Source organism: Panulirus ornatus, chromosome 63 (assembly GCF_036320965.1).
Source record: "Panulirus ornatus isolate Po-2019 chromosome 63, ASM3632096v1, whole genome shotgun sequence".
NCBI lineage: Eukaryota > Metazoa > Arthropoda > Malacostraca > Decapoda > Palinuridae > Panulirus > Panulirus ornatus.
Window position 1 is genome coordinate 1,357,044 of NC_092286.1, and position 24,907 is coordinate 1,381,950.

The 24,907-nt window shown below is 40.6% G+C and overlaps 1 protein-coding gene across 1 annotated transcript in view; it reads right to left on the minus strand.

The window, feature by feature from the left end:
• Window positions 1-6,480, minus strand: part of LOC139745928 (osteoclast-stimulating factor 1-like) — a 112,356-nt gene extending 105,876 nt beyond the window's left edge. The window contains exon 1 of the mRNA XM_071656615.1: window positions 6,346-6,480. The gene's annotated coding sequence lies outside the window, so the exon portion shown is untranslated. The remainder of the gene's footprint in view (window positions 1-6,345) is intronic.
• Window positions 6,481-24,907: the final 18,427 nt, after the last annotated feature.

A 24,907-nucleotide genomic window follows, 5' to 3' on the forward strand; every position in this document is an offset into this window, starting at 1 on the left:
TGTGGTGTGAGGTGGTTTGATCGAGTAAGTAATGTAAGGGTAAGAGAGATGTGTGGAAATAAAAAGAGCGTGGCTGAGAGAGCTGAAGAGGGTGTTTTGAAATGGTTTGGGCACATGGAGAGAATGAGTGAGGAAAGACTGATCAAGAGGATATATGTGTCGGAGGTGGAGGGAACGAGGAGAAGTGGGAGACCAAATTGGAGGTGGAAAGATGGAGTGAAAAAGATTTTGTGTGATCAGGGCCTGAACATGCAGGAGGGTGAAAAGAGGGCAAGGAATAGAGTGAATTGGATCGATGTGGTATACCGGGGTTGACGTGCTGTCAGTGGATTGAATCAGGGCATGTGAAGCGTCTGGGGTAAACCATGGAAAGCTGTGTAGGTATGTATATTTGCGTGTGTGGACGTATGTATATACATGTGTATGGGGGTGGGTTGGGCCATTTCTTTCGTCTGTTTCCTTGCACTACCTCGCAAACGCGGGAGACAGCGACAAAGCAAAAAAAAAAATCTTTCTTTCTTTTTCTTTCAAACTATTTGCCATTTCCCGCATTAGCAAGGTAGCGTTAAGAACAGAGGACTGGGCCTCTGAGGGAATATCCTCACCTGGCCCCCTTCTCTGTTCCTTCTTTTGGAAAATTAAAAAAAAAAAGAGGGGAGGATTTCCAGCCCCCCGCTCCCTCCCCTTTTAGTCGCCTTCTAAGACACGCAGGGAATACGTGGGAAGTATTCTTTCTCCCCTATCCCCTGGGATAATATATATATATATTATTTACTTTATTTTGCTTTGTCGCTGTCTCCCGCGCCTGCGAGGTAGCGCAAGGAAACAGACGAAAGAAATGGCCTAACCCACCCCCACACACATGCACACATACACACGTCCACACACGCAAACATACACACCCACACATCCCAACGTACACACATATATACACACACAGACACACACATACACACATGCACACAATTCACACTGTCTGCCCCTAGTCATCCCCATCGCCACCCCGCCACACAATAATAAAAAAGATATCACAAAAATATTAAAGAAAAAAAAAAGTGAACTGAACTAACGACTATTTTCAAATTCACAAAACATTCAGTGACTAGTCTAACTTATATTGTCTTGAATGTCAAAGATTAGCAAATATGATACACAGCAATACTTAGTATTAACTGATACTCTATAAAAAACAGAATCCTTTCAGTAATGTTTCAAAGGATATTACCATTATGAAAAAATGTAAAGTATATGTAAGTGCCATAACTATGATGATGTAGACAGCACATATTAAGGAATGGGTGACTTAGGCCAAGTTGCCTAAAACCCTCACACCCACACCAAAGGTTTTCTAAGCAGCATTTCTGTACTGCTGTTCTTTCCTAATTAGTTTTTTCCAAATTTGGAGAAAGGTTTCATTTGCTCCCATCCATTCTCTAGCTGTCATATGTAATGTTTATTTATCTATGATGCTCATCCCCTCTAGGAACTCCCATCAAGGGAGGCACAGCAAAGGAGTCTCCACTTATCCCTGTCCTTTTATGCCTCCCTCAAGTACACCATTCCATGCATTCTTCCACCATATCTCTCCCATAAGTACTCTTCTACTCTATTTCAGCATGTCATAGTGGTTTTCCTCTCACAACAATCCCTTAAATTGTAATATCAACCACTCTCCTGGTAAACTCCCTGCCTTGCATTATTTCCACATGCCCTAACCATTTCAAAGTACTTTATTTCATCCACTCTACCACTCCACAATTCATTCCCTTTGCATTCCCTGCCATAACAAATCTCTCATACATCTCTTCATTTCTTTCTTCATACCATCTAGTCATACCACATGCTCCTCTCAAATAGCTCATTTCCACAGCCTGGATTCTTGACCTTTGTGACTCATTCCATGTCAATGTTTCGGCTGCATATGGCAGGGTTAGGAGGACTATAATGTCCCTTAATTCTTTCTTCACTTCCCTACTCACACCTCTACCATTCATTATTTCACTATGGGACTCAATGATTCTTCTCCCCTGTACTGCTCTCTCCTTTATATTTCCTTTCATATCACCAAACTTTATATTTCCTTTCATATTACCAAACTTTATATTTCCTTTCATATTACCAAACCTAATACAGCTCCCAAACACTAAATTTTGTCTCCTCTTCCAGTCTTTCTCTCCCCTCATATCCATAACACAGTTTAGTACACTTTTTTTCTCAATTTACATGGCTTCGCAAAATCTATATTTTCACTCTTTCCTTTCAAACACCATTACTTTCTTTTACTTGCATTTACCTTCAATAGCCCATGCTTATACACATCATATAACACAACAATCTGCAAGTCCTCTGTATTCTCATCAAAGAACTCAGTATAATCCACAAACATGCTTATCAATAGCCACCATACATCACCACACTCCAACTCTGCATCCCCTTTCACTAGTTTTGCTGTCATCTCTCTTATCACACAGCCCTACCTCACAACCACATGTATACTGAAACTGTCATTCAACTCTCCATCTGCTCTTAGACATGTATCTGCTCTTCTAGAGAAGGCTTCACACCATTTAACAATTGTCTCCCTATCACATGCACCTTAACACATCCCATAAAGCATTTCACTCAACTCCTGTCATGCACTTTCTCCAGACCCATAAAAGCAGCATGAATCTTCTTCCCTTTCACTAGATACTTTTACAAAGTCATTTTCACCACAAAAATCTGATCCACACATCCCCAACCTTTCCTAAAACCCACTTTCTCCCCATTTATTTTGAATTCAGTCACTCCTACCACTCTGTCAATCAACACTCTTGCTTGCACTTTTCCTGGTATACTTAACAGACTTATTCCCCTATAATTGCTACATAAATCCTTAGCACCTTTTCCTTGAAATATTGGTCTGCCAGACTGGGCCACATAACTTTTGCCTAAAGCAAAAAAATATTTGGCAATACTGTGGAAAACCATGGATACTCAGATCTTGATGCCAGGGTTGGTAAGATGGTATACTTAATTCTATCTGTGTAAACTCAAAACCATGGTTGGAAAAACTGTGGGATGCAAGAGACCTCTGCAGACTGCTCAACTAAATAGGCCAGTGATGAAACAATAGCCACAGGCCCTTGGGCATCTAATGCAGTCAGATGGGGGTTGTGTTTCTTCACTACTTATTTTCTGATTTTTTTTTCTGGCAATAAGATGCCTCTGGAAGGCATGCCATCCATCACTCCAAAGAAATAGTAATAGTGCCCAGAAATTTCTGTGTACTTAAATATGTCAAAGGCATGAAATCATACAGCAGGGTAATCTCACAGCAAATATCCACATACATTGAAGTTCCCTGATTTGATATGGAGGGTCCAAATCGGATGATGAAAATGTACTCATCTTTTTCAAAGAAGCAACTTTTGCATCAGACCTTACAAAATTCTTACACAACCCTTCACTGAATTCTGGTCTGCACACCCTGCCTGGTGTACTGAGGGTGTGTTGAAATGATCTGGACAAGAAGAGAGCATGAGTAAGGATAGGTTACCCAAAAAGATATACCAGTCACAAGGGGAGGAGACAAGGAGAAGAGGGAGACCAAACTGGAGATGGAGGGATGGTGTGAAAAAGATTTTCATGACTGGGGCCTGTACATGCAGGAGGGTGAAAAGCATGCAGAGATTAGAGTGAACTGGAATAATGTGGTATACAGGGGTGACATGCTGTCAGTGGACTGACTCAAGGTAAGTGAAGCTGCTAAGATAAACCATGGACAGGTCTGTGGGGCCTGGTTATGGATAGGGGGCTGTGGTTTTGGTGCAATGCACATAACAGCTAGAGAATAGATGTGAGTGTATGCAGCGTTTCTTTGTCTGTTCCAGGTGCTACCTTGCAAAAGTGGGAAATACCAGACATGTATGAAAGAAAGAGAAAAAAATGGCTACAGCTTTCTCACAATCCTTTCCTTCCAGTAATCTGTTAAAGGTCAGAGACTATCCCTAAGAAAAAAAAGTTCAACTTGAGAGACTGTTCATCAAGTGACAAAGGTTCCATAACTTTGGTACAAATCTGAAGTGATACCCAATGTAGTTATCCCCTTCGTGATTACTACTTAGTTCCCAATTCAGTGCATATTTCCTTAAATAGTGAATAGTAAGGTTTTATTTTGTTCCCTTACAGACTTTCTGGACAATCTATAACCAACTAATTATTTCTATTTCTAGAACTAAGCAAAAAATGGATAATCTAAGACCAATTAATCACAGGATTTTAATCCCATCTTGACCAATGACATCTTGACAAAATGTGCTGACTTGAATATTTCTCTGTGTAAAAACGCTGGTCTGGCAGGTTAAGGAAAAGCACGTTTTTTTTCATTAGTTATGAGGAATTTCCTTGAAAAAATTAGACTTATTGCATGAATGCATATAAGCAGTTTAACTTCCCTTCTCCAGCATGATGACAGGTGAAAAGAAAAATCTCAAGAAAGGATAAACCAGGTTCCCTTTGGAAAGGTGTTTAATGCCAACACTGACAAAATAGCAATCAAAGGAGTCATCCCACAGCGTCATCCATAGTGGCCACCACAGTTTACTCCAACATAAGTAGTCAAGACCATATTGATAAGGCAGCTAAATGCTGCAAACCTATATGATCACTGACTTCTTAATATTTCCAGACAGATATTACATGAGCCGAGTGATGCTTCTAGATGGTAATTTACACACAGAGTTTTGTGCCTCTACTTCAAGGGTATGCACTGAACATGAGTGGTGGCAGTGCACAATAATTTCTCCCTGCACTCAGTAATCCTCCTGCCATACTGATGGGAGCACATTTTTTGCGAGTTTTCTAAGAAGGAAACTGAGAAGCAGTATATTTCTAAGATTTTTAGGATAAACATTCTTCGGAAAATTTGTTAGGAACATTAGGTAGTAGATGGCAGGAACATTAAGTATTATCCTATGAAAACACTGTACTAGGATTGCACTCTGCCAGTGGCCTGTTAAGGGTGAGGCACTATATGCTAAGAAGCAGCACTGGAGTTCAACTGTCATGGAGACTCTTTTTCATGTCACCCCCTTGAGGGAGTTCCCAAAGGGAATGGGTATCAAAGATATGGATAAGGAAATCAAGCAGCTTGTCGCTAGCTCTAAACAACGAGGCAGATCATCCTGACTACTTGATGATGATCTGTCTTTGGATCATGTGGATAGGTTTTACATACACTTACTTTAACCAGCATTGAAAATTGACCTAGATAAGGTAAGATAATGGTTTGTCATAAAAGTGGAGGTAGTGTTGCCAATAATGGCCTGACCTTGACAATACTGCATCTGACTGGTATGGCTGGTAATTCTACAAACTTTTATAGCTTTGCTAGTGCAAAAATATCATCAATGAATCCCAGTGATTGTAACAAAAAATTACTCTAAGAAAAAACAATAATAATCAGTAATCAGTTTGTCAGTGTAAGTAAAATACATGATAACATATGCACAAAAGCAACTCAATTGACACTTAGACCTTACTCCTTCACATTTTACTGTGTTGTGCTGAAACATTTATAAAACTTATACACACCATTAGAGTAAAAGCAGATGAAATATATTTCTGATGCAATTTTTTTCATTGTTATATGAGTGTCTTTGAAAATGTAAGAATAAATACATTCTCTAAACACCTTGGAAAACACAAATATTGAATGCTGGAAAGGAAATCTTTGTGAGACGTTTAAGTTTATAAAACAACAGCCATCTTAGAAACCAGAACCAATCAATTACGGTAATGCCTTCTTAATACATCAAAGACTTTCTTATGGAGTGCCTCATGGATACAAACTAGGCTCCATGCTTTCCTTAACATAAAATATGAGACTCCTATTCCTGTCAACAACTCATATTAAGTTTCATTGTTTATAGCACTGCTGTCTGACTCTGAATCAAGTCTTGAGCACCTCATTGTTGTATTTGTGTTAGAGTCCAGATCTGGACACACTCCATACCTTGTTTCATATACAAAAGCTGTCTAATCTTTTGAGACTTCTTTCATGATATTCCACTGACACTTGCCAACAATATCATCACACTGAAAGAATGCTTTATAAAACTGTGTTCATGTAGCCAGAGAAAGCCAATCATAGCAGGGGAAAAGAAAGCTACAAGAATTTTACTTACCATGAAATCATGATTCTCCTTCAAAAATGTTCTCAAGAGGACTTAGAATTACAAATTGTCCTAAACAAGCTAATGGTGATATCTCAACAACCATGAAGACAACATGGTGATTCAAGAGTGACAGAATTGACTAATGTAATGATAAAAGCATAATAAAATAAGTACTGTCCATAGTTACCATAATCACTAGGGATATAACCCCTCTTGTTCTCCAATGTAGCCAACCACCATTTAGGGTCACTGCGGTCAACAATGAAGAGAAGGTCTCCTTCCTCAAAGGATAACTCACAGTCCTGTAATAGATCTTCATTGTAAACCAAAAAATTATCTATGTTTATGCTTGAGAGAAAATATTAATATTCTTTCTTTCATTCATATTTCTTTACCATCTCATGAGTAGGGAGAATCACAATAGATGACAGAGTCTTCGAGGAAAAAGATCCCAATGTGGCTCTTTCCTCTGATTCTTCTTTTAAAAAATAATACAGGAGGGTAGGATTTCTAGCCTCCCCACTATCATCCCTCTTAGTCACCTTCTACAACACAGATATATAGGAAGTATTCTAACTCCACTATTCCCATGGATAACATACAATAACAATATATACAGCACAAAGAAAAGACACAATAAGCTCTTCGTGGGCAAAAAACTTTGTATGATGATACAGAAGATGCCAAAGATGTGTACTAATCAAAATCAAAAACTAGAGCTCCAAAGCACCACTATGGACATCCTTGAGTGGATGACTGTCGCAATAGGATGCCGGAGAAGTCACCAATAAATAGCAAAAAATTTTCGTCAATCTGTTGACAATGTAAACACAACTTTGTCCTAAGTACACTTCATATCACCTATGCTATAAAGTTCCTTCTCAGATTAAACATGAATATAGACAGTGTAAAAATGAGAAATTTTTTTTGAAATCCATACAAACAGACTCAACAACTAGGAGCAAACCACTCGCATGAATACAGAAACTAAGATGATGTGGACAGATATGAGAGAAGGGCTCATGAAAACTGCCTTATCCAGACTGTCTCAGGGAGTGAGAAGTGGGAGACCAAATTGGAGGTGGAAGGATGGAGTGAAAAAGATTTTGAGCAATCGGGGCCTGAACATGCAGGAGGGTGAAAGGCATGCAAGGAATAGAATGAATTGGAACGATGTGGTACACTGAGTGCAACGTGATGTCAATGGATTGAACCAGGGCATGTGAAGCATCTGGGGTAAACCATGGAAAGTTTTGTGGGGCCTGGATGTGGAAAGGGAGCTGTGGTTTTGGTGCATTATACATGACAGCTAGAGACTGATTGTGAACAAATGTAGCCTTTCTTGTCTTTTACTAGCGCTGCCTCACACGCATTCCGGGGGAGGGGGTTGTCATTTCATGTGGTGGGGGGCGACGGAAATGAATAAAGGCAGCAAGTATGAATTATGTACATGTGTATATATATATATATATATATATTATATATATATATATATATATATATATATATATATATATATATATATATATATATATATATATATAGAACCTTCAGACACAATTGAAAATGTGAAGGAAAATAGTGAAATTGGAGAAAAATGTAGCTTAGACATTGAAGCTTATTGATACAGTGGTTAAATTGATGAGAACTGCTATTGACGTTTGTGTAAATAAATTATACATTTCCTTTTTTCCATAGCCAGAGGTTGAACCATTATGTGACATTCATTTTTTTCATTCATTTCAAGCTAGAAGTTTCAGTTTTCTAAATTGTTTCTTACATTTTTCATATGTATATATATGTATGTGTGTGTGTGTGTGTATATGTGCGTATGTATGTGTATGTGTGTGTATGTGTATAGGTATATATATATGTATATTATCCCTGGGGATAGGGGTGAAAGAATACTTCCCACGTATTCCTCGCGTGTCGTAGAAAGTGACTAGAGGGGACGGGAGCGGGGGGCCAGAAATCCTCCCCTCCTTGTATTAACTTTCTAAAATGGGAAACAGAAGAAGGAGTCACGCGGGGAGTGCTCATCCTCCTCGAAGACTCAGAGTGGGGTGCCTAAATGTGTGTGGATGTAACCAAGATGTGAAAAAAGGAGAGATAGGTAGTATGTTTGAGGAAAGGAACCTGGATGTTTTGGCTCTGAGTGAAACGAAGCTCAAGGGTAAAGGGGAAGAGTGGTTTGGGAATGTCTGGGGAGTAAAGTCAGGGGTTAGTGAGAGGACAAGAGCAAGGGAAGGAGAAGCAATACTCCTGAAACAGGAGTTGTGGGAGTATGTGATAGAGTGTAAGAAAGTAAATTCTCGATTAATATGGGTAAAACTGAAAGTTGATGGAGAGAGGTGGGTGATTATTGGTGCATATGCACCTGGGCATGAGAAGAAAGATCAAGAGAGGCAAGTGTTTTGGGAGCAGCTGAATGAGTGTGTTAGTGGTTTTGATGCACGAGACCGGGTTATAGTGATGGGTGATTTGAATGCAAAGGTGAGTAATGTGGCAGTTGAGGGAATAATTGGTATACATGGGGTGTTCAGTGTTGTAAATGGAAATGGTGAAGAGCTTGTAGATTTATGTGCTGAAAAAGGACTGATGATTGGGAATACCTGGTTTAAAAAGCGAGATATACATAAGTATACTTATGTAAGTAGGAGAGATGGCCAGAGAGCGTTATTGGATTACGTGTTAATTGACAGGCGTGCGAAAGAGAGACTTTTGGATGTTAATGTGCTGAGAGGTGCAACTGGAGGGATGTCTGATCATTATCTTGTGGAGGCTAAGGTGAAGATTTGTATGGGTTTTCAGAAAAGAAGAGTGAATGTTGGGGTGAAGAGGGTGGTGAGAGTAAGTGAGCTTGAGAAGGAGACCTGTGTGAGGAAGTACCAGGAGAGACTGAGTACAGAATGGAAAAAGGTGAGAACAATGGAAGCAAGGGGAGTGGGGAAGGAATGGGATGTATTCAGGGAATCAGTGATGGATTGCACAAAAGATGCTTGTGGCATGAGAAGAGTGGAAGGTGGGTTGATTAGAAAAGGTAGTGAGTGGTGGGATGAAGAAGTAAGAGTATTAGTGAAAGAGAAGAGAGAGGCATTTGGACGATTTTTGCAGGGAAAAAATGCAATTGAGTGGGAGATGTATAAAAGAAAGAGACAGGAGGTCAAGAGAAAGGTGCAAGAGGTGAAAAAAAGGGCAAATGAGAGTTGGGGTGAGAGAGTATCATTAAATTTTAGGGAGAATAAAAAGATGTTCTGGAAGGAGGTAAATAAAGTGCGTAAGACAAGGGAGCAAATGGGAACTTCAGTGAAGGGCGCAAATGGGGAGGTGATAACAAGTAGTGGTGATGTGAGAAGGAGATGGAGTGAGTATTTTGAAGGTTTGCTGAATGTGTTTGATGATAGAGTGGCAGATATAGGGTGTTTTGGTCGAGGTGGTGTGCAAAGTGAGAGGGTTAGGGAAAATGATTTGGTAAACAGAGAAGAGGTAGTGAAAGCTTTGCGGAAGATGAAAGCCGGCAAGGCAGCAGGTTTGGATGGTATTGCAGTGGAATTTATTAAAAAAGGGGGTGACTGTATTGTTGACTGGTTGGTAAGGTTATTTAATGTATGTATGACTCATGGTGAGGTGCCTGAGGATTGGCGGAATGCGTGCATAGTGCCATTGTACAAAGGCAAAGGGGATAAGAGTGAGTGCTCAAATTACAGAGGTATAAGTTTGTTGAGTATTCCTGGTAAATTATATGGGAGGGTATTGATTGAGAGGGTGAAGGCATGTACAGAGAATCAGATTGGGGAAGAGCAGTGTGGTTTCAGAAGTGGTAGAGGATGTGTGGATCAGGTGTTTGCTTTGAAGAATGTATGTGAGAAATACTTAGAAAAGCAAATGGATTTGTATGTAGCATTTATGGATCTGGAGAAGGCATATGATAGAGTTGATAGAGATGCTCTGTGGAAGGTATTAAGAATATATGGTGTGGGAGGAAAGTTGTTAGAAGCAGTGAAAAGTTTTTATCGAGGATGTAAGGCATGTGTACGTGTAGGAAGAGAGGAAAGTGATTGGTTTTCAGTGAATGTAGGTTTGCGGCAGGGGTGTGTGATGTCTCCATTGTTGTTTAATTTGTTTATGGATGGGGTTGTTAGGGAGGTAAATGCAAGAGTTTTGGAAAGAGGGGCAAGTATGAAGTCTGTTGGGGATGAGAGAGCTTGGGAAGTGAGTCAGTTGTTGTTCGCTGATGATACAGCGCTGGTGGCTGATTCATGTGAGAAACTGCAGAAGCTGGTGACTGAGTTTGGTAAAGTGTGTGGAAGAAGAAAGTTAAGAGTAAATGTGAATAAGAGCAAGGTTATTAGGTACAGTAGGGTTGAGGGTCAAGTCAATTGGGAGGTGAGTTTGAATGGAGAAAAACTGGAGGAAGTGAAGTGTTTTAGATATCTGGGAGTGGATCTGGCAGCGGATGGAACCATGGAAGCGGAAGTGGATCATAGGGTGGGGGAGAAAATTCTGGGAGCCTTGAAGAATGTGTGGAAGTCGAGAACATTATCTCGGAAAGCAAAAATGGGTATGTTTGAAGGAATAGTGGTTCCAACAATGTTGTATGGTTGCGAGGCGTGGGCTATGGATAGAGTTGTGCGCAGGAGGATGGATGTGCTGGAAATGATATGTTTGAGGACAATGTGTGGTGTGAGGTGGTTTGATCGAGTGAGTAACGTAAGGGTAAGAGAGATGTGTGGAAATAAAAAGAGCGTGGTTGAGAGAGCAGAAGAGGGTGTTTTGAAGTGGTTTGGGCACATGGAGAGGATGAGTGAGGAAAAATTGACCAAGAGGATATATGTGTCGGAGGTGGAGGGAGCAAGGAGAAGAGGGAGACCAAACTGGGGGTGGAAAGATGGAGTGAAAAAGATTTTGTGTGATCGGGGCCTGAACATGCAGGAGGGTGAAAGGAGGGCAAGGAATAGAGTGAATTGGAGCGATGTGGTATACCGGGGTTGACGTGCTGTCAGTGGATTGAATCAAGGCATGTAAAGCGTCTGAGGTAAACCATGGAAAGCTGTGTAGGTATGTATATTTGCGTGTGTGGACGTATGTATATACATGTGTATGGGGGGGGTTGGGCCATTTCTTTCGTCTGTTTCCTTGCGCTACCTCGCAAACGCGGGAGACAGCGACAAAGCATAAAAAAAAAATATATATATATATATATATATATTTTTCTTTCTTTTTCTTTCTTTCAAACTATTCGCCATTTCCCGCATTTGCGAGGTAGCGTTAAGAACAGAGGACTGGGCCTTAGAGGGAAAATCCTCACCTGGCCCCCTTCTCTGTTCCTTCTTTTGGAAAATTAAAAAAAAACGAGAGGGGAGGATTTCCAGCCACCCACTCCCTCCCCTTTTAGTCGCCTTCTACGACACGCAGGGAATACGTGGGAAGTATTATTCTCCCCATCCCCTCGCAACCATACAACATTGTTGGAACCACTATTCCTTCAAACGTACCCATTTTTGCTTTCCGAGATAATGTTCTCGACTTCCACACATTCTTCAAGGCTCCCAGAATTTTCTCCCCCACCCTATGATCCACTTCCGCTTCCATGGTTCCATCCGCTGCCAGATCCACTCCCAGATATCTAAAACACTTCACTTCCTCCAGTTTTTCTCCATTCAAACTCACCTCCCAATTGACTTGACCCTCAACCCTACTGTACCTAATAACCTTGCTCTTATTCACATTTACTCTTAACTTTCTTCTTTCACACACTTTACCAAACTCAGTCACCAGCTTCTGCAGTTTCTCACATGAATCAGCCACCAGCGCTGTATCATCAGCGAACAACAACTGACTCACTTCCCAAGCTCTCTCATCCCCAACAGACTTCATACTTGCCCCTCTTTCCAAAACTCTTGCATTCACCTCCCTAACAACCCCATCCATAAACAAATTAAACAACCATGGAGACATCACACACCCCTGCCGCAAACCTACATTCACTGAGAACCAATCACTTTCCTCTCTTCCTACACGTACACATGCCTTACATCCTCGATAAAAACTTTTCACTGCTTCTAACAACTTGCCTCCCACACCATATATTCTTAATACCTTCCACAGAGCATCTCTCTATATATATATATATTCCTATGAGTCCACGGGGAAAATGAAACATGAAAAGTTCCCAAGTGCACTTTCGTGTAATAATCACATCATCAGGGGAGACACAAGAGAGGAATATAACAGTCAGTTGATATACATCAAAGAGACGAAGCTAGGACGCCATTTGGTAAACATGTGATTGTCCAAAACATACAACGAGCGTTCATAAATATATCATTTTACAAATCTTATCAACAATAAAGTTATCTAATTTGTACAGACCATCACTAATATTAAGATTATAATTCTTTGTGTATTCAATAATAGAAGATTCAATGATATTTCTCTTGGTAATAGAGTTAGAGTTAACAACTGAGATGGTGTTACTCCAGTCAATACAATGATCATAGTTTTTAACATGATTAAACAAGGCATTTGATTCCTGTCCTGTTCTTATACTATATTTATGTTGCTTAAGTCTAACAGAAAGATCCTTACCAGTCTGACCAACATAAAATTTATCACAGTTTCCACAAGGAACTTTATAGATGCAACCAAGAGAATTTTCTGGTGAATTCCTGATTAAGATATTCTTTATAGTATTATTGTTGCTAAAGGCAACGTTTACATTAAAGGATTTAAGCAACATGGGAAGCAAAGTGAAATTATTATTAAAAGGGAGAACTAAAAGATTCTTGGTGTTAATGGGAGGTTTGGGCTCAACTCTATAAAATGATTTCTTTGCTAACTTAAGGGATTTATCAATGAAAGATCTAGGGTACTTTAACTCAGATCCAATAGAATATATCTTCTCAAACTCATCATCAATAAACTCTGGACTGCAAATACGTAATGCCCTTAGGAACATAGATTGAAATGATGATAATTTAACTCTGTCATGTTGAGATGAGTAATAATGGATATATGAACATACATTGGTGGGTTTTCTGTATATGCTAAACTTAAACTTGTTTCCTTGTCTATGGATCATGCAATCTAAAAATGGTAACATACCATTATTTTCATTTTCTACAGTAAATTTGATGGAAGGTACTAAATTGTTAAGTAAGGGGAGAAATATTTGTAAATTTTCATCTGTTGGCCAAACACAAAGAACATCATCTACATACCTAAACCAAATTGCATTAGAAGGTAAGATATCCTTTAGTAATTTTGTTTCAAAAAATTCCATATAAAGATTACTAAGTACAGGTGAAAGAGAGTTACCCATTGCCATACCAAATTTTTCAGCATAATAATCTCCATTAAATTGAAATACACAGTCTTTTATACACAATTTTATCAGTTCAATGAAATTAGACTTTGAAACAGGTAACTGAATATCATCCAAGACATCAAATAAATATTCTAAAAGGTCATCAACTGGAACTTTAGTGAAAAGTGAGGAAACATCAAAGCTAACTAGTTTGAAATCAAAATTAATGTTGATATTGTTTAGCTTGTTGACTAAATCTACATTGTTCATGACATTAGAATTTGATACCTTACCTACTAAAGGTAATTGGGAGGTGAGTTTGAATGGAGAAAAACTGGAGGAAGTGAAGTGTTTTAGATATCTGGGAGTGGATCTGTCAGCGGATGGAACCATGGAAGCGGAAGTGGATCATAGGGTGGGGGAGGGGGCGAAAATTTTGGGAGCCTTGAAAAATGTGTGGAAGTCGAGAACATTATCTCGGAAAGCAAAAATGGGTATGTTTGAAGGAATAGTGGTTCCAACAATGTTGTATGGTTGCGAGGCGTGGGCTATGGATAGAGATGTGCGCAGGAGGATGGATGTGCTGGAAATGAGATGTTTGAGGACAATGTGTGGTGTGAGGTGGTTTGAGCGAGTGAGTAACGTAAGGGTAAGAGAGATGTGTGGAAATAAAAAGAGCGTGGTTGAGAGAGCAGAAGAGGGTGTTTTGAAATGGTTTGGGCACATGGAGAGAATGAGTGAGGAAAGATTGACCAAGAGGATATATGTGTCGGAGGTGGAGGGAACGAGGAGAAGAGGGAGACCAAATTGGAGGTGGAAAGATGGAGTGAAAAAGATTTTGTGTGATCGGGGCCTGAACATGCAGGAGGGTGAAAGGAGGGCAAGGAATAGAGTGAATTGGAGCGATGTGGTATACAGGGGTTGACGTGCTGTCAGTGGATTGAATCAAGGCATGTGAAGCGTCTGGGGTAAACCATGGAAAGCTGTGTAGGTATGTATATTTGCGTGTGTGGACGTATGTACATGTGTATGGGGGGGGGGGTTGGGCCATTTCTTTCGTCTGTTTCCTTGCGCTACCTCGCAAACGCGGGAGACAGCGACAAAGTATAAAAAAAAAAAAAAAAAAAAAACCTACTAAAGGGCTTAATAAGGAAACTAACCATTTTGATAATTTATATGTGATGGAGCCTACTGAACTCACTATAGGTCTTGCTGGAAAATTTTGTTTAAGTGTTTTGATAAGTCCATACATATATGGCAATGAAGGGGACAAAGATGACAAATTTTTGATAAGAGAAATGTTACCTTTCAACAACAACTTCATTTCTTTATTGAAGTGAGAATTAACTGCTTCTAATGGATTTTTACTGAGTTTAAAATATGTTGTGTTATCATTTAGAAGATCATTCATTTTAGATAAATAGTTACTTTTGTCTAAAATCACAACAGTGTTACTTTTGTCTAAAATCACAACAGTGTGAAAATGAAAATAATGGTATGTTACCATTTTTAGATTGCATGATCCATAGACAAGGAAACAAGTTTAAGTATAGCATATACAGCAAACCCACCAATGTATGTTCATATATCCATTATTACTCATCTCAACATGAGAGAGTTAAATTATCATTTCAATCTATGTTCCTAAGGGCATTACATATTTGCAGTCCAGAGTTTATTGATGATGAGTTTGAGAAGATATATTCTATTGGATCTGAGTTAAAGTACCCTAGATCTTTCATTGATAAGTCCCTTAAGTTAGCAAAGAAATCATTTTATAGAGTCGAGCCCAAACCTCCCATTAACACCAAGAATCTTTTAGTTCTCCCTTTTAATATTAATTTCACTTTGCTTCCCATGCTGCTTAAATCCTTTAATGTAAATGTTGCCTTTAGAAACAATAATACTATAAAGAATATCTTAATCAGGAATTCACCAGAAAATTCTCTTGGTTGCATCTATAAAGTTCCTTGTGGAAACTGTGATAAATTTTATGTTGGTCAGACTGGTAAGGATCTTTCTGTTAGACTTAAGCAACATAAATATAGTATAAGAACGGGACAGGAATCAAATGCCTTGTTTAATCATGTTAAAAACTATGATCATTGTATTGACTGGAGTAACGCCATCTCAGTTGTTAACTCTATTACCAGGAGAAATATCATTGAATCATCTATTATTAAATACACAAAGAATTATAATCTTAATATTAGTGATGGTCTGTACAAATTAGATAACTTTATTGTTGATAAGATTTGTAAAATGATATATTTATGAACGCTCGTTGTATGTTTTGGACAATCACATGTTTACCAAATGGCGTCCTAGCTTCGTCTCTTCGATGTATATCAACTGACTGTTATATTCCTCTCTTGTGTCTCCCCTGATGATGTGATTATTACACAAAAGTGCACTTGGGAACTTTTCGTGTTTCATTTTCCCCGTGGACTAATAGGAATATCTTGATCACGCACAAAATTGTGATCCTTTCCAATATATGTATATACATATATATATATGGTGTGGGAGGCAAGTTGTTAGAACTTATTAGAAGCAGTGAAAAGTTTTTATCGAGGATGTAAGGCATGAGTACGTGTAGGAAGAGAGGAAAGTGATTGGTTCTCAGTGAACGTAGGTTTGCGGCAGGGGTGTGTGATGTCTCCATGGTTGCTTAATTTGTTTATGGATGGAGTTGTTAGGGAGGTGAATGCAAGAGTTTTGGAAAGAGGGGCAAGTATGAAGTCTGTTGTGGATGAGAGAGCTTGGGAAGTGAGTCAGTTGTTGTTCGCTGATGATACAGCGCTGGTGGCTGATTCATGTGAGAAACTGCAGAAGCTGGTGACTGAGTTTGGTTAAGTGTGTGAAAGAAGAAAGTTAAGAGTAAATGTGAATAAGAGGAAGGTTATTAGGTACAGTAGGGTTGAGGGTCAAGTCAATTGGGAGGTAAGTTTGAATGGAGAAAAACTGGAGGAAGTAAAGTGTTTTAGATATCTGGGAGTGGATCTGGCAGCGGATGGAACCATGGAAGCGGAAGTGAATAATAGGGTGGAGGAGGGGGCAAAAATCCTGGGAGCCTTGAAGAATGTGTGGAAGTCGAGAACATTATCTCAGAAAGCAAAAATGGGTATGTTTGAAGGAATAGTGGTTCCAACAATGTTGTATGGTTGTGAGGCGTGGGCTATGGATAGAGTTGTGCGCAGGAGGATGGATGTGCTGGAAATGAGATGTTTGAGGACAATGTGTGGTGTGAGGTGGTTTGATCGAGTAAGTAATGTAAGGGTAAGAGATTTTGTGTGATCAGGGCCTGAACATGCAGGAGGGTGAAAGGAGGGCAAGGAATAGAGTGAATTGGATCGATGTGGTATACTGGGGTTGACGTGCTGTCAGTGGATTGAATCAGGGCATGTGAAGCATCTGGGGTAAACCATGGAAAGTTGTGTGGGGCCTGGATGTGGAAAGGGAGCTGTGGTTTCGGGCATTATTGCGTGGCAGCTAGAGACTGAGTGTGAACGAATGGTGCCTTTGTTGTCTTTTCCTAGTGCTACCTCGCACACATGAGGGGGGAGGGGGATGGTATTCCATGTGTGGCGAGGTGGCGATGGGAGTGAATGGGGGCAGACAGTGTGAATTGTATGCATGGGTATATATATATGTGTCTGTGTATGTATATATATGTGTACATTGAGATGTATAGGTATGTATATTTCCGTGTGTGGACGTGTGTGAGTGTATACATTGTGTATGGGAGTGGGTTGGGCCATTTCTTTCGTCTGTTTCCTTGTGCTACCTCGCAAACGCGGGAGACAGCGACAAAGCAAAATAAATAAAATAAATAATATATTTATTATCCATGGGGATAATATATATATAAATATATATATATATATATATATATATATATATATATATATATATATATATATATATATATATATATATATATATATATATTTTCATTTTGCCTTGTTGCTGTCTCCCGCATTTGCGAGGTAGCGCACGGAAACAGACGAAAGAAATAGCCCAACCCACCCCCATACACATGTATATACACACACGTCCACACACGCATATATACATACCTATACATCTCAATGTACACATATATATACACACACAGACATATACATATATACACATGTACATAATTCATAGTCTGCCTTTATTTACTCCCATCGCCACCTCTCCACACATGGAATAACATCCCCTTCCCCCCTCATGTGTGCGAGGTAGCGCTAGGAAAAGACAACAAAGGCCCCATTCATTCACACTCAGTCTCTAGCTGTCAGGTAATAATACCCGAAACCACAGCTCCCTTTCCACATCCAGGCCCCATACAACTTTCCATGGTTTACCCCAGACGCTTCACATGCCCTGATTCAATCCATTGACAGCATTCGACCCCGGTATACCACATCGATCCAATTCACTCTATTCCTTGCCTGCCTTTCACCCTCCTGCATGTTCAGGCCCCGATCACTCAAAATCTTTTTCTCTCCATCTTTCCACCTCCAATTTGGTCACCCACTTCTCCTTGTTCCCTCCACCTCCGACACATATATCCTCTTGGTCAATCTTTCCTCACTCATTCTCTCCATGTGCCCAAACCATTTCAAAACACCCTCTTCTGCTCTCTCAACCACACTCTTTTTATTTCCACACATCTCTCTTACCCTTACATTACTTACTCGATCAAACCACCTCACACCACATATTGTCCTCAAACATCTCATTTCCAGTACATCCACCCTCCTGTGCACAACTCTATCCATAGCCCCCGCCTCGCAACCATACAAAATTGTTGGAAACACTATTCCTTCAAACATACCCATTTTTGCTTTCAGAGATGTTATTTATTTATAATGCTTTGTCGCTGTCTCCCGCCTTAGCGAGGTAGCGCAAGGAAACAGACGAAAGAATGGCCCAACCCGCCCACATACACATGTATATACATACACGTCCACACACGCAAATATACATACCTATACATCTCAATGTACACATATATATACACACACAGACATATACATATATACACATGTACATAATTCATACTGTCTGCCTTTATTTGTTCTCATCGCCACCTCGCCACACATGGAATAACAACAACCTCCCCCATCATGTGTGTGAGGTAGCGCTAGGAAAGGACACCAAAGGCCACATTCGTTCACACTCAATCTCTAGCTGTCATGTAATAATGCACCGAAACCACAGCTCTCTTTCCACATCCAGACCCCACACAACTTTTCATGGTTTACCCCAGACGCTTCACATGCCCTGGTTCAATCCATTAACAGCACGTCGACCCTGGTATACCACATCGTTCCAATTCACTCTATTCCTTGCACGCCTTTCACCCCCCTGCATGTTCAGGCCCCGATCACTCAAAATCTTTTTCACTCCATCTTTCCACCTCCAATTTGATCTCCCACTTCTCCTCGTTCCCTCCACCTCTGACATTTATATCCCCTTGGTCAATCTTTCCTCACTCATTCTCTCCATGTGCCCAAACCATTTCAAAACACCCTCTTCTGCTCTCTCAACAACAGTCTTTTTATTTCCACACATCTCTCTTACCCTTACATTACTTACTCGATCAAACATCCTCACCACAAATTGTCCTTAAACATCTCATTTCCAGCACATCCACCCTCCTGCGCACAACTCTATCCATAGCCCACGCCTCGCAACCATACAACATTGTTGGAACCACTATTCCTTCAAACATACCCATTTTTGCTTTCCGAGATAATGTTCTCGACTTCCAAACGTTCTTCAAGGCTCCCAGAATTTTCACCCCCTCCCCCACCCTATGATTCACCTCCGCTTCCATGGTTCCATCTGCTGCCAGATTCACTCCCAGATATCTAAAACATTTTACTTCCTCCAGTTTTACTCCATTCAAACTTACCTTCCAATTGACTTGACCCTCAACCCTACTGTATTTAATAACCTTGCTCTTATTCACATTTACTCTTAACTTTCTTCTTTCACACACTTTACCAAACTCAGTCACCAGCTTCTGCAGTTTCTTACATGAATCAGCCACCAGCGCTGTATCATCAGCGAACAACAACTGACTCACTTTCCAAGCTCTCTCATCCACAACAGACCGCACACTTGCCCCTCTTTCCAAAACTCTTGCATTCACCTCCCTAACAACCCCATCCATAAACAAATTAAACAACCATGGAGACATCACACACCCCTGCCGCAAAGCTACGTTCACTGAAAACCAATCACTTTCCTCTCTTCCTACACGTACACATGCCTTACATCCTTGATAAAAACATTTCACTGCTTCTAACAACTTGCCTCCCACACCATATATTCCTAAAACCTTCCACAGAGCATCTCTATCAACTCTATCATATGCCTTCTCCAGATCCATAAATGCTACATACAAATCCATTTGTTTTTCTAAGTATTTCTCACGTACATTCTTCAAAGCAAACACCTGATCCACACATCCTCTACCACTTCTGAAACCACACTGCTCTTCCCCAATCTGATGCTCTGTACATGCCTTCACCCTCTCAATCAATACCCTCCCATATAATTTCCCAGGAATACTCAACAAACTTATGCCTCTGTAATTTGAGCACTCACTCTTATCCCATTTGCCTTTGTACAATGGCACTATGTAAGCATTCCGCCAATCCTCAGGCACCTCACCATGAATCATACATACATTAAATAACCTTACCAACCAGTCAACAATACAGTCACCCCCTTTTTTGATAAATTCCACTGCAATACCATCCAAACCTGCTGCCTTGCCGGCTCTCATCTTCCGTAAAGCTTTTACTACCTCTTCTCTATTCACCAAATCATTTTCCCCAACCCTCTCACTTTGCACACCACCTCGACCAAAACACCCTATATCTGCCACTCTATCATCAAACACATTCAACAAACCTTCAAAATACTCATTCCATCTCTTTCTCACATCACCACTACTTGTTATCACCTCCCCATTAGCCCCCTTCACTGAAGTTCCCATTTGCTCCCTTGTCTTACGCACTTTATTTACCTCCTTCCAAAACATCTTTTTATTCTCCCTAAAATTTAATGATACTCTCTCGCCCAACTCTCATTTGCCCTCTTTTTCACCTCTTGCACCTTTCTCTTGACCTCCTACCTCTTTCTTTTATACCTCTCCCACTCATTTGCATTTTTTCCTGCAAAAATCGTCCAAATGCCTCTCTCTTCTCTTTCACTAATAATCTTACTTCTTCATCCCACCACTCACTACCTTTTCTAATCAACCCACCTCCCACGCTTCTTATGCCACAAGCATCTTTTGCGCAAGCCATCACTGCTTCCCTAAATACATCCCATTCCTCCCCCACTCCCCTTACCTCCTTTGTTCTCACCTTTTTCCATTCTGTACTCAGTCTCTCCTGGTACTTCCTCACAAAAGTCTCCTTCCCAAGCTCACTTACTCTCACCACTCTCTTCACCCCAACATTCTCTCTTCTTTTCTGAAAACCCCCACAAATCTTCACCTTCGCCTCTACAAGATAATGATCAGACATCCCTCCAGTTGCACCTCTCAGCACATTAACATCCAAAAGTTTCTCTTTCGCGCGTCTATCAATTAACACGTAATCCAGTAACGCTCTCTGGCCATCTCTCCTACTTACATACGTATACTTATGTATATCTCGCTTTTTAAACCAGGTATTCCCAATCACCAGTCCTTTTTCAGCACGTAAATCTACAGGCTCTTCACCATTTCCATTTACAACACTGAACACTCCATGTATACCAATTATTCCCTCAACTTCCACATTACTCACCTTTGCATTCAAATCACCCATCACTATAACCTGGTCTTGTGCATCAAAACCACTAACACACTCATTCAGGTGCTCCCAAAACACTTGCCTCTCATGATCTTTCTTCTCATGCCCAGGTGCATATGCACCAATAATCACCCACCTCTCTCAATCTACTTTCAGTTTTACCCATATCAATCTAGAGTTTACTTTCTTACACTCTATCACATACTCCCACAACTCCTGATTCAGGAGTAGTGCTACTCCTTCCCTTGCTCTTGTCCTCTCACTAACCCCTGGCTTTACTCCCAAGACATTCCCAAACCACTCTTCCCCTTTACCCTTGAGCTTCGTTTCACTCAGAGCCAAAACATTCAGGTTCCTTTCCTCAAACATACTACCTATCTCTCCTTTTTTCTCATCTTGGTTACATCCACACACATTTAGACACCCCAATCTGAGCCTTCGAGGAGGATGAGCGCTCCTCGCGTGACTCCTTCTTCTGTTTCCCCTTTTAGAAAGTTAAAATACAAATATATATGTATATATATGCATATATATATATATATATATATATATATATATATCCTCGTACGTGTAGGAGGAGAGGAAAGTGATTGGTTCTCAGTGAATGTAGGTTTGCGGCAGGGGTGTGTGATGTCTCCATGGTTGTTTAATTTGTTTATGGATGGGGTTGTTAGGGAGGTGAATGCAAGAGTTTTGGAAAGAGGGGCAAGTATGAAGTCTGTTTGGGATGAGAGAGCTTGGGAAGTGAGTCAGTTGTTGTTCGCTGATGATACAGCGCTGGTGGCTGATTCATGTGAGAAACTGCAGAAGCTGGTGACTGAGTTTGGTAAAGTGTGTGAAAGAAGAAAGTTAAGAGTAAATGTTAATAAGAGCAAGGTTATTAGGTACAGTCGGGTTGAGGGTCAAGTCAATTGGGAGGTGAGTTTGAATGGAGAAAAACTGGAGAAAGTGAAGTGTTTTAGATATCTGGGAGTGGATCTGGCAGAGGATGGAAACATGGAAGCGGAAGTGGACCATAGGGTGGGGGAGGGGGCGAAAGTTCTGGGAGCCTTGAAGAATGTGTGGAAGTCGAGAACATTATCTCGGAAAGCAAAAATGGGTATGTTTGAAGGAATAGTGGTTCCAACAATGTTGTATGGTTGCGAGGCGTGGACTATGGATAGAGTTGTGCGCAGGAGGATGGATGTGCTGGAAATGAGATGTTTGAGGACAATGTGTGGTGTGAGGTGGTTTGATCGAGTGAGTAACGTAAGGGTAAGAGAGATGTGTGGAAATAAAAAGAGCGTGGTTGACAGAGCAGAAGAGGGTGTTTTGAAGTGGTTTGGGCACATGGAGAGAATGAGTGAGGAAAGATTGACCAAGAGGATATATGTGTCGGAGGTGGAGGGAACGAGGAGAAGAGGGAGACCAAATTGGAGGTGGAAAGATGGAGTGAAAAAGATTTTGTGTGATCGGGGCCTGAACATGCAGGAGGGTGAAAGGAGGGCAAGGAACAGAGTGAATTGGAGCGATGTGGCATACCGGGGTTGACGTGCTGTCAGTGGATTGAATCAAGGCATGTGAAGCGTCTGGGGTAAACCATGGAAAGCTGTGTAGGTATGTATATTTGCGTGTGTGGACGTATGTATATACATGTGTATGGGGGGGTTGGGCCATTTCTTTCGTCTGTTTCCTTGCGCTTCCTCGCAAACGCGGGAGACAGCGACAAAGTATAATAAAAAGAAAAAAAGAAAAAATATATATATATATATATATTTTTTTTTTTATACTTTGTCGCCGTCTCCCGCGTTTGCGAGGTAGCGCAAGGAAACAGACGAAAGAAATGGCCCAACCCACCCCCATACATATGTATATACATACGTCCACACACGCAAATATACATACCTACACAGCTTTCCATGGTTTACCCCAGACGCTTCACATGCCTTGATTCAATCCACTGACAGCACGTCAGTCCCGGTATACCACATCGTTCCAATTCACTCTGTTCCTTGCCCTCCTTTCACCCTCCTGCATGTTCAGGCCCCAATCACACAAAATCTTTTTCACTCCATCTTTCCACCTCCAATTTGGTCTCCCTCTTCTCCTTGTTCCCTCCACCTCCGACACATATATCCTCTTGGTCAATCTTTCCTCACTCATCCTCTCCATGTGCCCAAACCACTTCAAAACACCCTCTTCTGCTCTCTCAACCACGCTCTTTTTATTTCCACACATCTCTCTTACCCTTACGTTACTCACTCGATCAAACCACCTCACACCACACATTGTCCTCAAACATCTCATTTCCAGCACATCCATCCTCCTGCGCACAACTCTATCCATATATATATATATATATATATATATATATATATATATATATATATATATATATGCAAATGAGAGTTGGGTTGAGAGAGTATCATTAAATTTTAGGGAGAATAAAAAGATGTTTCGGAAGGAGGTAAATAAAGTGCGTAAGACAAGGGAGCAAATGGGAACTTCAGTGAAGGGGGATAATGGGGAGGTGATAACAAGTAGTGGTGATGTGAGAAGGAGATGGAGTGAGTATTTTGAAGGTTTGTTGAATGTGTTTGATGATAGAGTGGCAGATATAGGATGTTTTGGTCAAGGTGGTGTCCAAAGTGAGAGGGTTAGGGAAAATGATTTGGTAAACAGAGAAGAGGTAGTAAAAGCTTTGAGGAAGATGAAAGCCGGCAAGGCAGCAGGTTTGGATGGTATTGCAGTGGAATTTATTACAAAAGGGGGTGACTGTATTGTTCACTGGTTGGTACGGTTATTTACTGTATGTATGATTCATGGTGAGGTGCCTGAGGATTGGCGGAATGCTTGCATAGTGCCATTGTACAAAGGCAAAGGGGATAAGAGTGAGTGCTCAAATTACAGAAGTATGAGTTTGCTGAGTATTCCTGGTAAATTATATGGCAGGGTATTGATTGAGAGGGTGAAGGCATGTACAGAGCATCAGATTGGTGAAGAGCAGTGTGGTTTCAGACATGGTAGAGGATGTGTGGATCAGGTGTTTGCTTTGAAGAATGTATGTGAGAAATACTTAGAAAAGCAAATGTATTTGTACGTAGCATTTATGGATCTGGAGAAGGCGTATGATAGAGTTGATAGAGATGCTATGTGGAAGGTATTAAGAATATATGGTGTGGGAGGCAAGTTGTTAGAAGCAGTGAAAAGTTTTTATCAAGGATGTAAGGTATGTGTACGTGTAGGAAGAGAGGAAAGTGATTGGTTCTCAGTGAATGTAGGTTTGCGGCAGGGGTGTGTGATGTCTCCATGGTTGTTTAATTTGTTTATGGATGGGGTTGTTTGGGGGGTGAATGCAAGAGTTTTGGAAAGAGGGGCAAGTATGCAGTCTGTTGGGGATGAGAGAGCTTGGGAAGTGAGTCAGTTGTTGTTTGCTGATGATAGAGTGCTGGTGGCTGATTCATGTGAGAAACTGCAGAAGCTGGTGACTGAGTTTGGTAAAGTGTGTGAAAGAAGAAAGTTAAGAGTAAATGTGAATAAGAGCAAGGTTATTAGGTGCAGCAGGGTTGGGGGTCATGTCAATTGGGAGGTAAGTTTGAATGGAGAAAAACCGGAGGAAGTAGGGTGTTTTAGATATCTGGGAGTGGATCTGGCAGCGG